This window comes from Mandrillus leucophaeus, unplaced genomic scaffold, assembly GCF_000951045.1.
Source record: "Mandrillus leucophaeus isolate KB7577 unplaced genomic scaffold, Mleu.le_1.0 Scaffold1156, whole genome shotgun sequence".
NCBI classification, from domain to species: domain Eukaryota; kingdom Metazoa; phylum Chordata; class Mammalia; order Primates; family Cercopithecidae; genus Mandrillus; species Mandrillus leucophaeus.
The window spans coordinates 626,923-635,590 of NW_012099832.1; positions in this window are offsets into that span (position 1 = coordinate 626,923).

Consider the following 8,668-nt stretch of genomic DNA (forward strand, 5'->3'; position numbering starts at 1 on the left):
CACTTAGTACTTGTAAACTATTGACCCACACTCTGTTTTGGTAAATAATCAACTTTGAGAGCAAAAATTATTTAAATAAGTTTAATTTGTGTGAAGTTTTTTGAGTTTTAGGTTCATGTTTAACTTTTTTTCTGGGCATTCGAAACTTGATATTTTTCATGTCATTTCTATTCATCACTTTATTCTCAATATGCCATTTATAGGGCATTTTCTCATGTACATTTTTTGATACTGAAGATGGAAAGGTTGCAAATAACATAGCTGAGCAGAGTAAGTGAGAATTGGATAGGTCAGGCTCACTCTGGCAAGAAATTGGATGTTACAATGGATCCAAATTTATTTCGGGAATTTGTTATAAACCATGAGATGAATAACACTATGAAGTTAAGGAAATGTTCTGTGAAATAAAAAAAGCCTGTGATAAAGGGGAAGGGAACTGATGAAGGATTTTAATTACCCAGTGTATAGCCAAAAAGTGAAAAAAAAAAAAATTGCTTCAGTACTACCTAATATTGCTTCATAGTCAATCATATTACTGTCATTATTTTTCACTCAAATTAAGAGGATTTCTCTATAATTTCAAACTATTCATGTTTTCAAATTATCTGTTTAGTTTTGCATTACTAAAACTTACTACTTTTATTTGATATGTTCTCAAATTTTTATTAATTTGGTTATTCACCAACAAAAGTAGAAAGATGATTAATAATGATTAAACAGTCATTAAATCAATTTGTCACTTTGTAATGTTTTTCCTGCATATAATCCAGATTGAAGTTTATTTGGTAGCTTTTTTTGACTTAAAGTAACATTTTAATTATGACTAAAAAGCAGATAAAACAGACAAGAAACATGTTATTTTTTATGAGAAAAATGAAATGGAAAATATATTAATATGTGTAATTCAAAAAGGAATCATGATTGCTCTGCACATTTAGAATACAGAAAGCACCAGGAATCTATCTAGATATATTCTGGAATACCTATATAGTTGCATGCTGAAAGAAAAAAAAATAATTAAATGTCCAATACATAATGTTGAATTTTAATGAAAGCACTCCACCTAACATGATGAAGTAAACTTGAACTGAATATAAAATTATCACCAGTATGTTCTTTACCTGAATTTATTGCTGTGCCACTTTATTTTCAAGGCCAAAGAAATGAAAAGGAAGGGTCAAAGAAAGTGCTTACAACCAGCCAGATTTCCATCATTCTAGATTGTATCAGCTAATTGGTGTAACTATCTGAATAGGCACCTTTTATTATTATATGTTGAAACCTTTTTTATGTAAGTAGATTTTTCTTTAGGTCACTGAGTATCTAGATTTCTATAGGAAAAGTTCTAATCAGCATGGTAAGAGATATTATTTTCACTAATTATTGTTTCCATAATAATTTTGTAGCATTTTTAATACATGCTTAAGGAATAAAGGGCCTCTTAGTGTTTCAGGTTATACAATAAATGGTTTGTAGGTGAAGTCAAGCATACTACTTTTTCATCTTCTACAAGTGTGACAACTTAGGATCTAGTAAAATATAAAAGAGTTATTTTACTTTATCATAAAATACAGCAAAAGAGCTACAATGTTGTTGTTTTGTTTTTTAATCCATCACTTGAGACCTGACATACAGTGTGATAACAAGAAGATAGGACATTATTCTTGACATTATTCTCAAAGTCTGTTTGGGATGATGGAATTTAGAGGCAAACTTAAGAAACAGATTGCTAATAACGACATTGTCTTTTTGTATTGGAATGCCTCTGACCTGAACCCATCCTTTGAGATCTTGGAAATATAAACTCTTTTTGAAATGCATAAGTCTTGAAAAAATTGAGATGTATAGACACCGTGGGACCTACAACAAACTCCAGAACTACTAAATATATATTTCAGATTTGAGAGTAGTTGTGGGTGAGACTTAAATGAGCCATGAGCCTCAAGTCCCAATTTCATGATACAGAATATCATACACATTTAAAGCCAATGTACTTTAAGTAATTGCAAACATTTTCATTCCAATATTTTGATCTCCTTCAAAATAGCATTATGGCAAATCCCCATAATTTCCTCAAGTTCAGATAAGATGATAGTTATAAGCATGTTATGTTCTCTTCCTTCGATACATATAAAAGAAACATATTTCTTAATTAAACATAAGTATTGTCTAAATTTTGTTCTTGAATATTACACTTAGGAATTACAAAAGTTATAAATTGCAGAAAGACACTTAGGAACTTTAGCCACCAGTTCCATTGGTTATTTCACTGTGGACCCCTAAGACAATCAGAAAAATGGTTCTTCTACTTGGTTAGAGATATAACTGTCAGAATAATTCAAGAAACAATTGGGATCTATCTTTTCCTAGTATTGAGAGTCAGAGATGTGAGGCTGTGAAATGGCAACACAAAAGTGAAACATTTGTAATATAGAAAATAATTCCATATAATTAAGCACACAGCAATTTCATCAGCGTAGAGGTAATTATCTAGATTCTTTATTGTAAATCCCAAAGGTAATTTTCATCTGTCTTGTAAAAACATGTGAGGCCACAGTTTATTTCTGAAAATGAATGCCTTTATTTTTGCATTAGATGATTAAAATATTTTTAAATATACCACCATAACTTCTATGAGCAATCACAGTATATGTACTATTAACTTGAAATATTTATAGTTATATGAGGGGACTCAAAATATTTAAGAAAAGTTTTAAAAATGATACAATATTTTGGATATATAATTAATATTTTACTATTGAAAATCCCTCCTATTAAATCTATTATAGTTTTATCCTGATACTTCAGTTTCAATATGGTTAATCTAATAAAATTGCATATCAAATTGTTTAAATATTAAGAAATAACAATATAAGAAGTGTAATATTTCTTATTTTTTGTAATATATGTAAGATAAGAAATAACAAAAGGAAACAAAAATATGGACTAAGATTCCAAGGCAGATTTTTTTATAAAACAGATCTAATGCTAACTATTATGATAAATTCTCAGTAATAAGAATCTTCTTTTGTTTGACGTAATAGAAGTATCTTCTAACAAAAGTATATAATGTTCAAGGGTACAAATTATTTTCTTAACAGAATAAATAATGTGCATTAAGAATATTTTGTCTCAGACAACAAAATATAAAACCACAAAAGAGCATTCATACATTTTTTCTGGGTGTTAAGAGATCAATTTGTGAAATCATGTTTGAGAAAATTTTAGTTTCTGCCGTGAGCAATACAGTAGTTTCCTTCTACCTGCGTGTCTCATAATCTTAAATTTCATAGGAGATACAAAAGAAAAAATATTGTTAGATCAGATGAAACTCTGGAATAGGAAAAATTATGTAATTACAAAAGAGCCTTAAAAAGCTTTTTTGTGTGTGATGTTCCCCTTCCCGAGTCCAAGTGATCTCATTGTTCAGTTCCCACCTATGAGTGAGAACATGCGGTGTTTGGTTTTCTGTTCTTGTGATAGTTTGCTAAGAATGATGGTTTCCAGCTGCATCCATGGGGCCTATCATGGGAAGGGAGTAGGGGGGAGGGATTGCATTGGGAGTTATACCTGATGTAAATGACGAGTTGATGGGTGCTGATGAGTTGACGGGTGCAGCACACCAACATGGCACAAGTATACATATGTAACAAACCTGCACGTTATGCACATGTACCCTAGAACTTAAAGTATAATAATAATAAAAAATAAATTAAAACAAACAAACAAACAAACAAAAAATCTGTTAGAATGTCTTCCCATATTCATATCTTCTATTTCTGAGAAAAAATCATATCTTTAGATAACTTTAGGAATAATTTCTGACCTCTGGTAACAACAGAGTTGACCTTCTGGTTATTCTTCTCTCACTAGTAGGAAATCCCCAGAGTTTCTTTTTTATGAAACAGCTAAAAAGCATTTAGTTCGACTGCCATCAAAATATCATCTATTCAGTGGTTGTTACTCAACTCCAGTGCCCTTAAATTCTCTAAATCTGAGGATCATGATTTAACAAGTGAAGATCAGGCTCTTCCTGGAACATTTTCAGTGGAGGATTAGCTATAGTAGTTTAAGATAATGGGATGATTCATGTGCTAGATTGAGTTTATAACTTTGCATCTTTATAAAAGTTTTACTTAGATTATAAAATTTCTTGGAAAACAATAGAAATATAATTCTAGAAAAATACAGGAACCACATATTTCAAATAATTGGATTTTGGTTTAAAAGAATGGTCAATTGGCTATTTCTGATTTTAAGAATGACTTAAATTTTGAGACATGTATTTCTTTAGACCATAGAATAAATGTGCTGTAAATAATTTTTCTCCATAAAAGGTTTCTCAGTCCAGAGTTGAGTATGAAAGGCAAAAATGGTACACTGAAAGTGCTTGAAATTGTTAAGAGAAAAATGTCTTCATCAGAAAGGTATGAGAGATAAATAAAAAATAAAAAATTGTAAAAAATAAGAAAAAAAAGCTTTTTTGTATGATTCTCAAATACTTAAAATGTAATGTGAAATAATATGTACATATTTCCCCAAGAATTGTTTTACATTTATGATTATTTTATGCCTAATATTATTCTCTCTTTCAAATATGAACATAGGATTTCAGAGGATTTGATCCTCAGCAAACATCTCATGAGTACATGGTCTTAAATATTTGAGATAAATGTAATGTTTAAATGTAATGCATTATAACTAAAAATATTAAAAATCAGAAAATAATTTTAATGAGAATAAAGCTTGCTATTGTGTTTGCCAAAGCAGAATTTAACTTTTTAATAAGATCAATATAAACAATGCATTATCAATATTTGTTAAGTGATTAGAGACCTGAGCTGTTCTATGTAGGATAAAATCATTTCTTTTTTCTTCTCAAGAACTTTCAAAGGATAATGCTATTTAATATTCATTATTTAACTAAAAATGTTTGGCCTATTAAAGTCTAAATGTTTTGTCAAAGATCACAAAGACAAAATGACAATGTCTAATTTTTAGTGTAGGTCTTATCTCTGATTCTAGTCATGAGTATTAAATGACTAGAATTCTAGTCATGAGTATTAAATGACTAGTATTAAAACATCTACTTTAATGTTTTCAGTAATAAATGCTATCATTTTATTATTTCTAATTTTTATTGTACAACATTTCATATACAGGAAGAGGATAAGTAACATACATGTTGATAATTGTAAGAAGACGAATACCACTAAAATTACAAATAAATTTTATACATTTTTCTGTGGCACAGAAGAAATCAATATCCTGGCTCTTATGTAGACCATGTCCTTACTTTACACACACACTCACATAAACATACACATACATGTGCACAGGAGTAACAACTGTAGAAATTCCTAAAAGAACAAAATACGCTACTGGGTTTTAGTTGACTTTATAAAGAAGATGTTATGCTGTATGTACTTTCTGGGTTTTACTTCTTTGAGTATTTTATTACTAGGATGCATTCATTTCTTTTGACTATTGTGTGATCTTTGATTATGTAAATATGGCAATCATGGTGGTAACAAATCTATTCGTCAGATTTTTTCTTAAATATTTTATCATTTTTTATTAGGTATAACTTTTATACAACAGCACTGACCATTTTTAGTACACAGTTCTACAAGTGTTGACAAATACTCAGTTGTGTGTCCATCAGCACAAGCAAGATAAAAAACAGTTCAATCACTCCAAAACCTCTCCATGTTAACGTCATGTTAGTTTATAGTCAATATCTCCTTAATGAAAAGTCTTTGGCAGCACTGATGATTCCTGTCCTTATTGTTTTTAATTTTCCACAAAGTCATATCAGTGGAATCATAATACGGATACAGTCTGGAGGTTGGGTATTTTCACATAGCATCATGCATGAGATTCATCCATATTATTTCTCTTTAACATATAAATATTCTACAGTTTATTGATTGATTGACTAGTTAAATGACATTTGAATGTTTTCCAGTTTTAGGTGATTATAAATAAAGCCACTATGAACATTCACTTACTGGGTTTTATTTGAACATAATTTTTTCATTTCATTGAGTAAATATATAGAAGTGAAATTTCTGGAACTTAAGGGTTGCTTATGGTTGAGCTTATAAAGATGCTGCCAAACTGTTTTGGAAAATGACTGTACTATTTTACATTGCCATCAGAAATATATAACAGATCTAGCTGTTCTTCATTCTAGCCCAAACTTGGCATGGTCAGTGTTGTTTTTGTTGTTCTTGGTTTTTTTTTTTTTTTTAAATCTTAATATTTGTGGAATGATATCTTAGTATGGTTTTAATTTGCAGTTTCCTTTTGATTAATAAAGTTGATAATCTTGTCAGTGTTTTTCTAGTTTCTAATCCATACATGGTGTATTATATGCATTCAAAAAATATTTTAAATTAAAAAATACTATTTATGTATTGAAATCATATTGTACACCAGAAATATATGCAATTATTATTTGTGCATTAAAAGTTAAATTTAAAAATAATATGCTAACAATTTTTAGAGGATTTTTCTTGACTTTACCTATTATAAGAAAGTAGTTTTTTTTTCCTTTTCTCTACAATGAATCAACACTTTTCACAGTTTTGTACTAAAATGAATATCAAAATGCCATTAGTCAACTGTAGCGAATGTTGAAATAGTAGATCTCACCTTAGAAACTATTCTAATGATATTCTGCCAAACATATTATTAAATAATTTAATTCTAAAGACTGATATTTGTGAGACAAATGATTCATTCATGGATTAGAGAAAAATACTCCAAATAATCAAGAAATAGAAAATTTCTTAATAAACCTGAAACTTAGAATACTTACTCAAAATCAACAAATTATGCTTGTTGAGCTATGCTAACATAGGGAGCATTGTAAAAATTGAATTTGTTTTAATTACACTGCTGTTGAAATTTTAATATATAGTGTTAATCTCCATTTGGTAACCATAGCTATATCTGATATTTTCCAGTTGTTTACAGCCTGGAACATAAAATAATGCCCTATAGACTAATTGCATTAGAAGAACATTTAAATGCTATAAGTTCTGCTACTTCAAGTTTGATCTACATTTAACCCAGCAAAACTAATCAGCCACAGAAACTTAATTAGTGAATCTAAACAGCGAAGAACTAGGCTATGCTTCTACATACTAGACTCTTTCATCAGAAATATGAAGTCGTATTTTAAGTGAGTTATAATTAAAAACAATAAAATCTTTTAATAAAACTTAATCTAGTATTAGCCCATCCTCTAGAGTCTGACACCCATCAGATGAGTCAACCATATTCATACATTTTAAAAGCCGCTATAAACTACTCCCTTTATATTACACATTTCCTTTATATGCTATCAACATGAGATGTTTTGAGGAAAAAAAAGTGTTATTATGGAAAAAAGTAGTTTTTTTGGTTGTTTTTCTTGAAATATATATCTCTTCATCCACAATGCATTGCATAAATCAAGTAAAGTAATTGAATTACAAAAGAATATTTTTGCTTCATTTCCCCTCAATTTAATTCAACTCTAGTCAAAAAAAGTCTCTTGAAACTAAATGATGAATGCTTTCAGGGTGGATATATAAATGAGTATTTAACAAAGTGGAAAACTGTTAGGTTTTAGATAAAACAATGTCAGAGTTTCACTCTTTATGTTCATAGAAAAATCATGTATATATAAGGATGCTTAAATGCAAAGATTGGCCACATTATCATAAATTCAAGGTAAAAATATTTTCTTCCATATTTATCATGAACATGAAAGTGTATATGCAGGCACAGTACTTGTTAACTCATAAGCCAATGGAATCTTAGATAGTGAATGAGTCCAGGATAGAAAAGTGCATAGTACAGTGATATATGCAGCAATATCACAAACAACAGCTTCATGTTGTCTATTATTTAGTTCATTTTGCCTCCTAAACTTCAAAAGGCAGATCCTATATAAAAGTTATATTTAAATGCATGGTTTTACTAGTCATTGCACAGTTTGAAACATAGCTGACACAATAATTTGTAGAGTATTTGCTGAAATCAGGGGTAACATCTGTTGGCCTAGAAAATATATAAACAGAGAGAAGCTGTTGAAAGTCTGTAAGTGGCAGAATTCAAGTACACACATAGTTTACCTAGTTTCTGTGAATCCACAATAAAGTCCTTTCGTGTATGTCAATATATGACAAAATATTTCCAGCAAATACTGCTTATTTAAATCATATATCTTCTGACATATCTTGCCAAAAATGTCTATTTACTATGGAGCCATTTCAACAAACACTACATCCCTAGAACCATATTAACCACATTGTATATGATGAATAAGTTGAGGTCTCAATATAATAATGATAGAGATTTTTTTTCAATTTTCAATTATGTAACTGGTAGTTATTTATCTGCTTGCACATAACACTGAGTGACAGATATAGTCATTGGTTCCAGGTAAATCTGATTACCAGAATCTGTGATTTTCTTACTATGCTACCGTATCTTATTTTAGCCTACTATGTTCAAATACAGTGATGAAAGAGAAGTTTTTGTGCAACTTGAAAAGCACGAGGTTTCAGAGTATGAAGAAATATTTTGAGTCACAATGCCTGGATATATTAGGATTTCTCAGAATAACCAAATAAATACCAACAATGAGGGTGTGTGTGTGTGTGTGTGTGTGTGT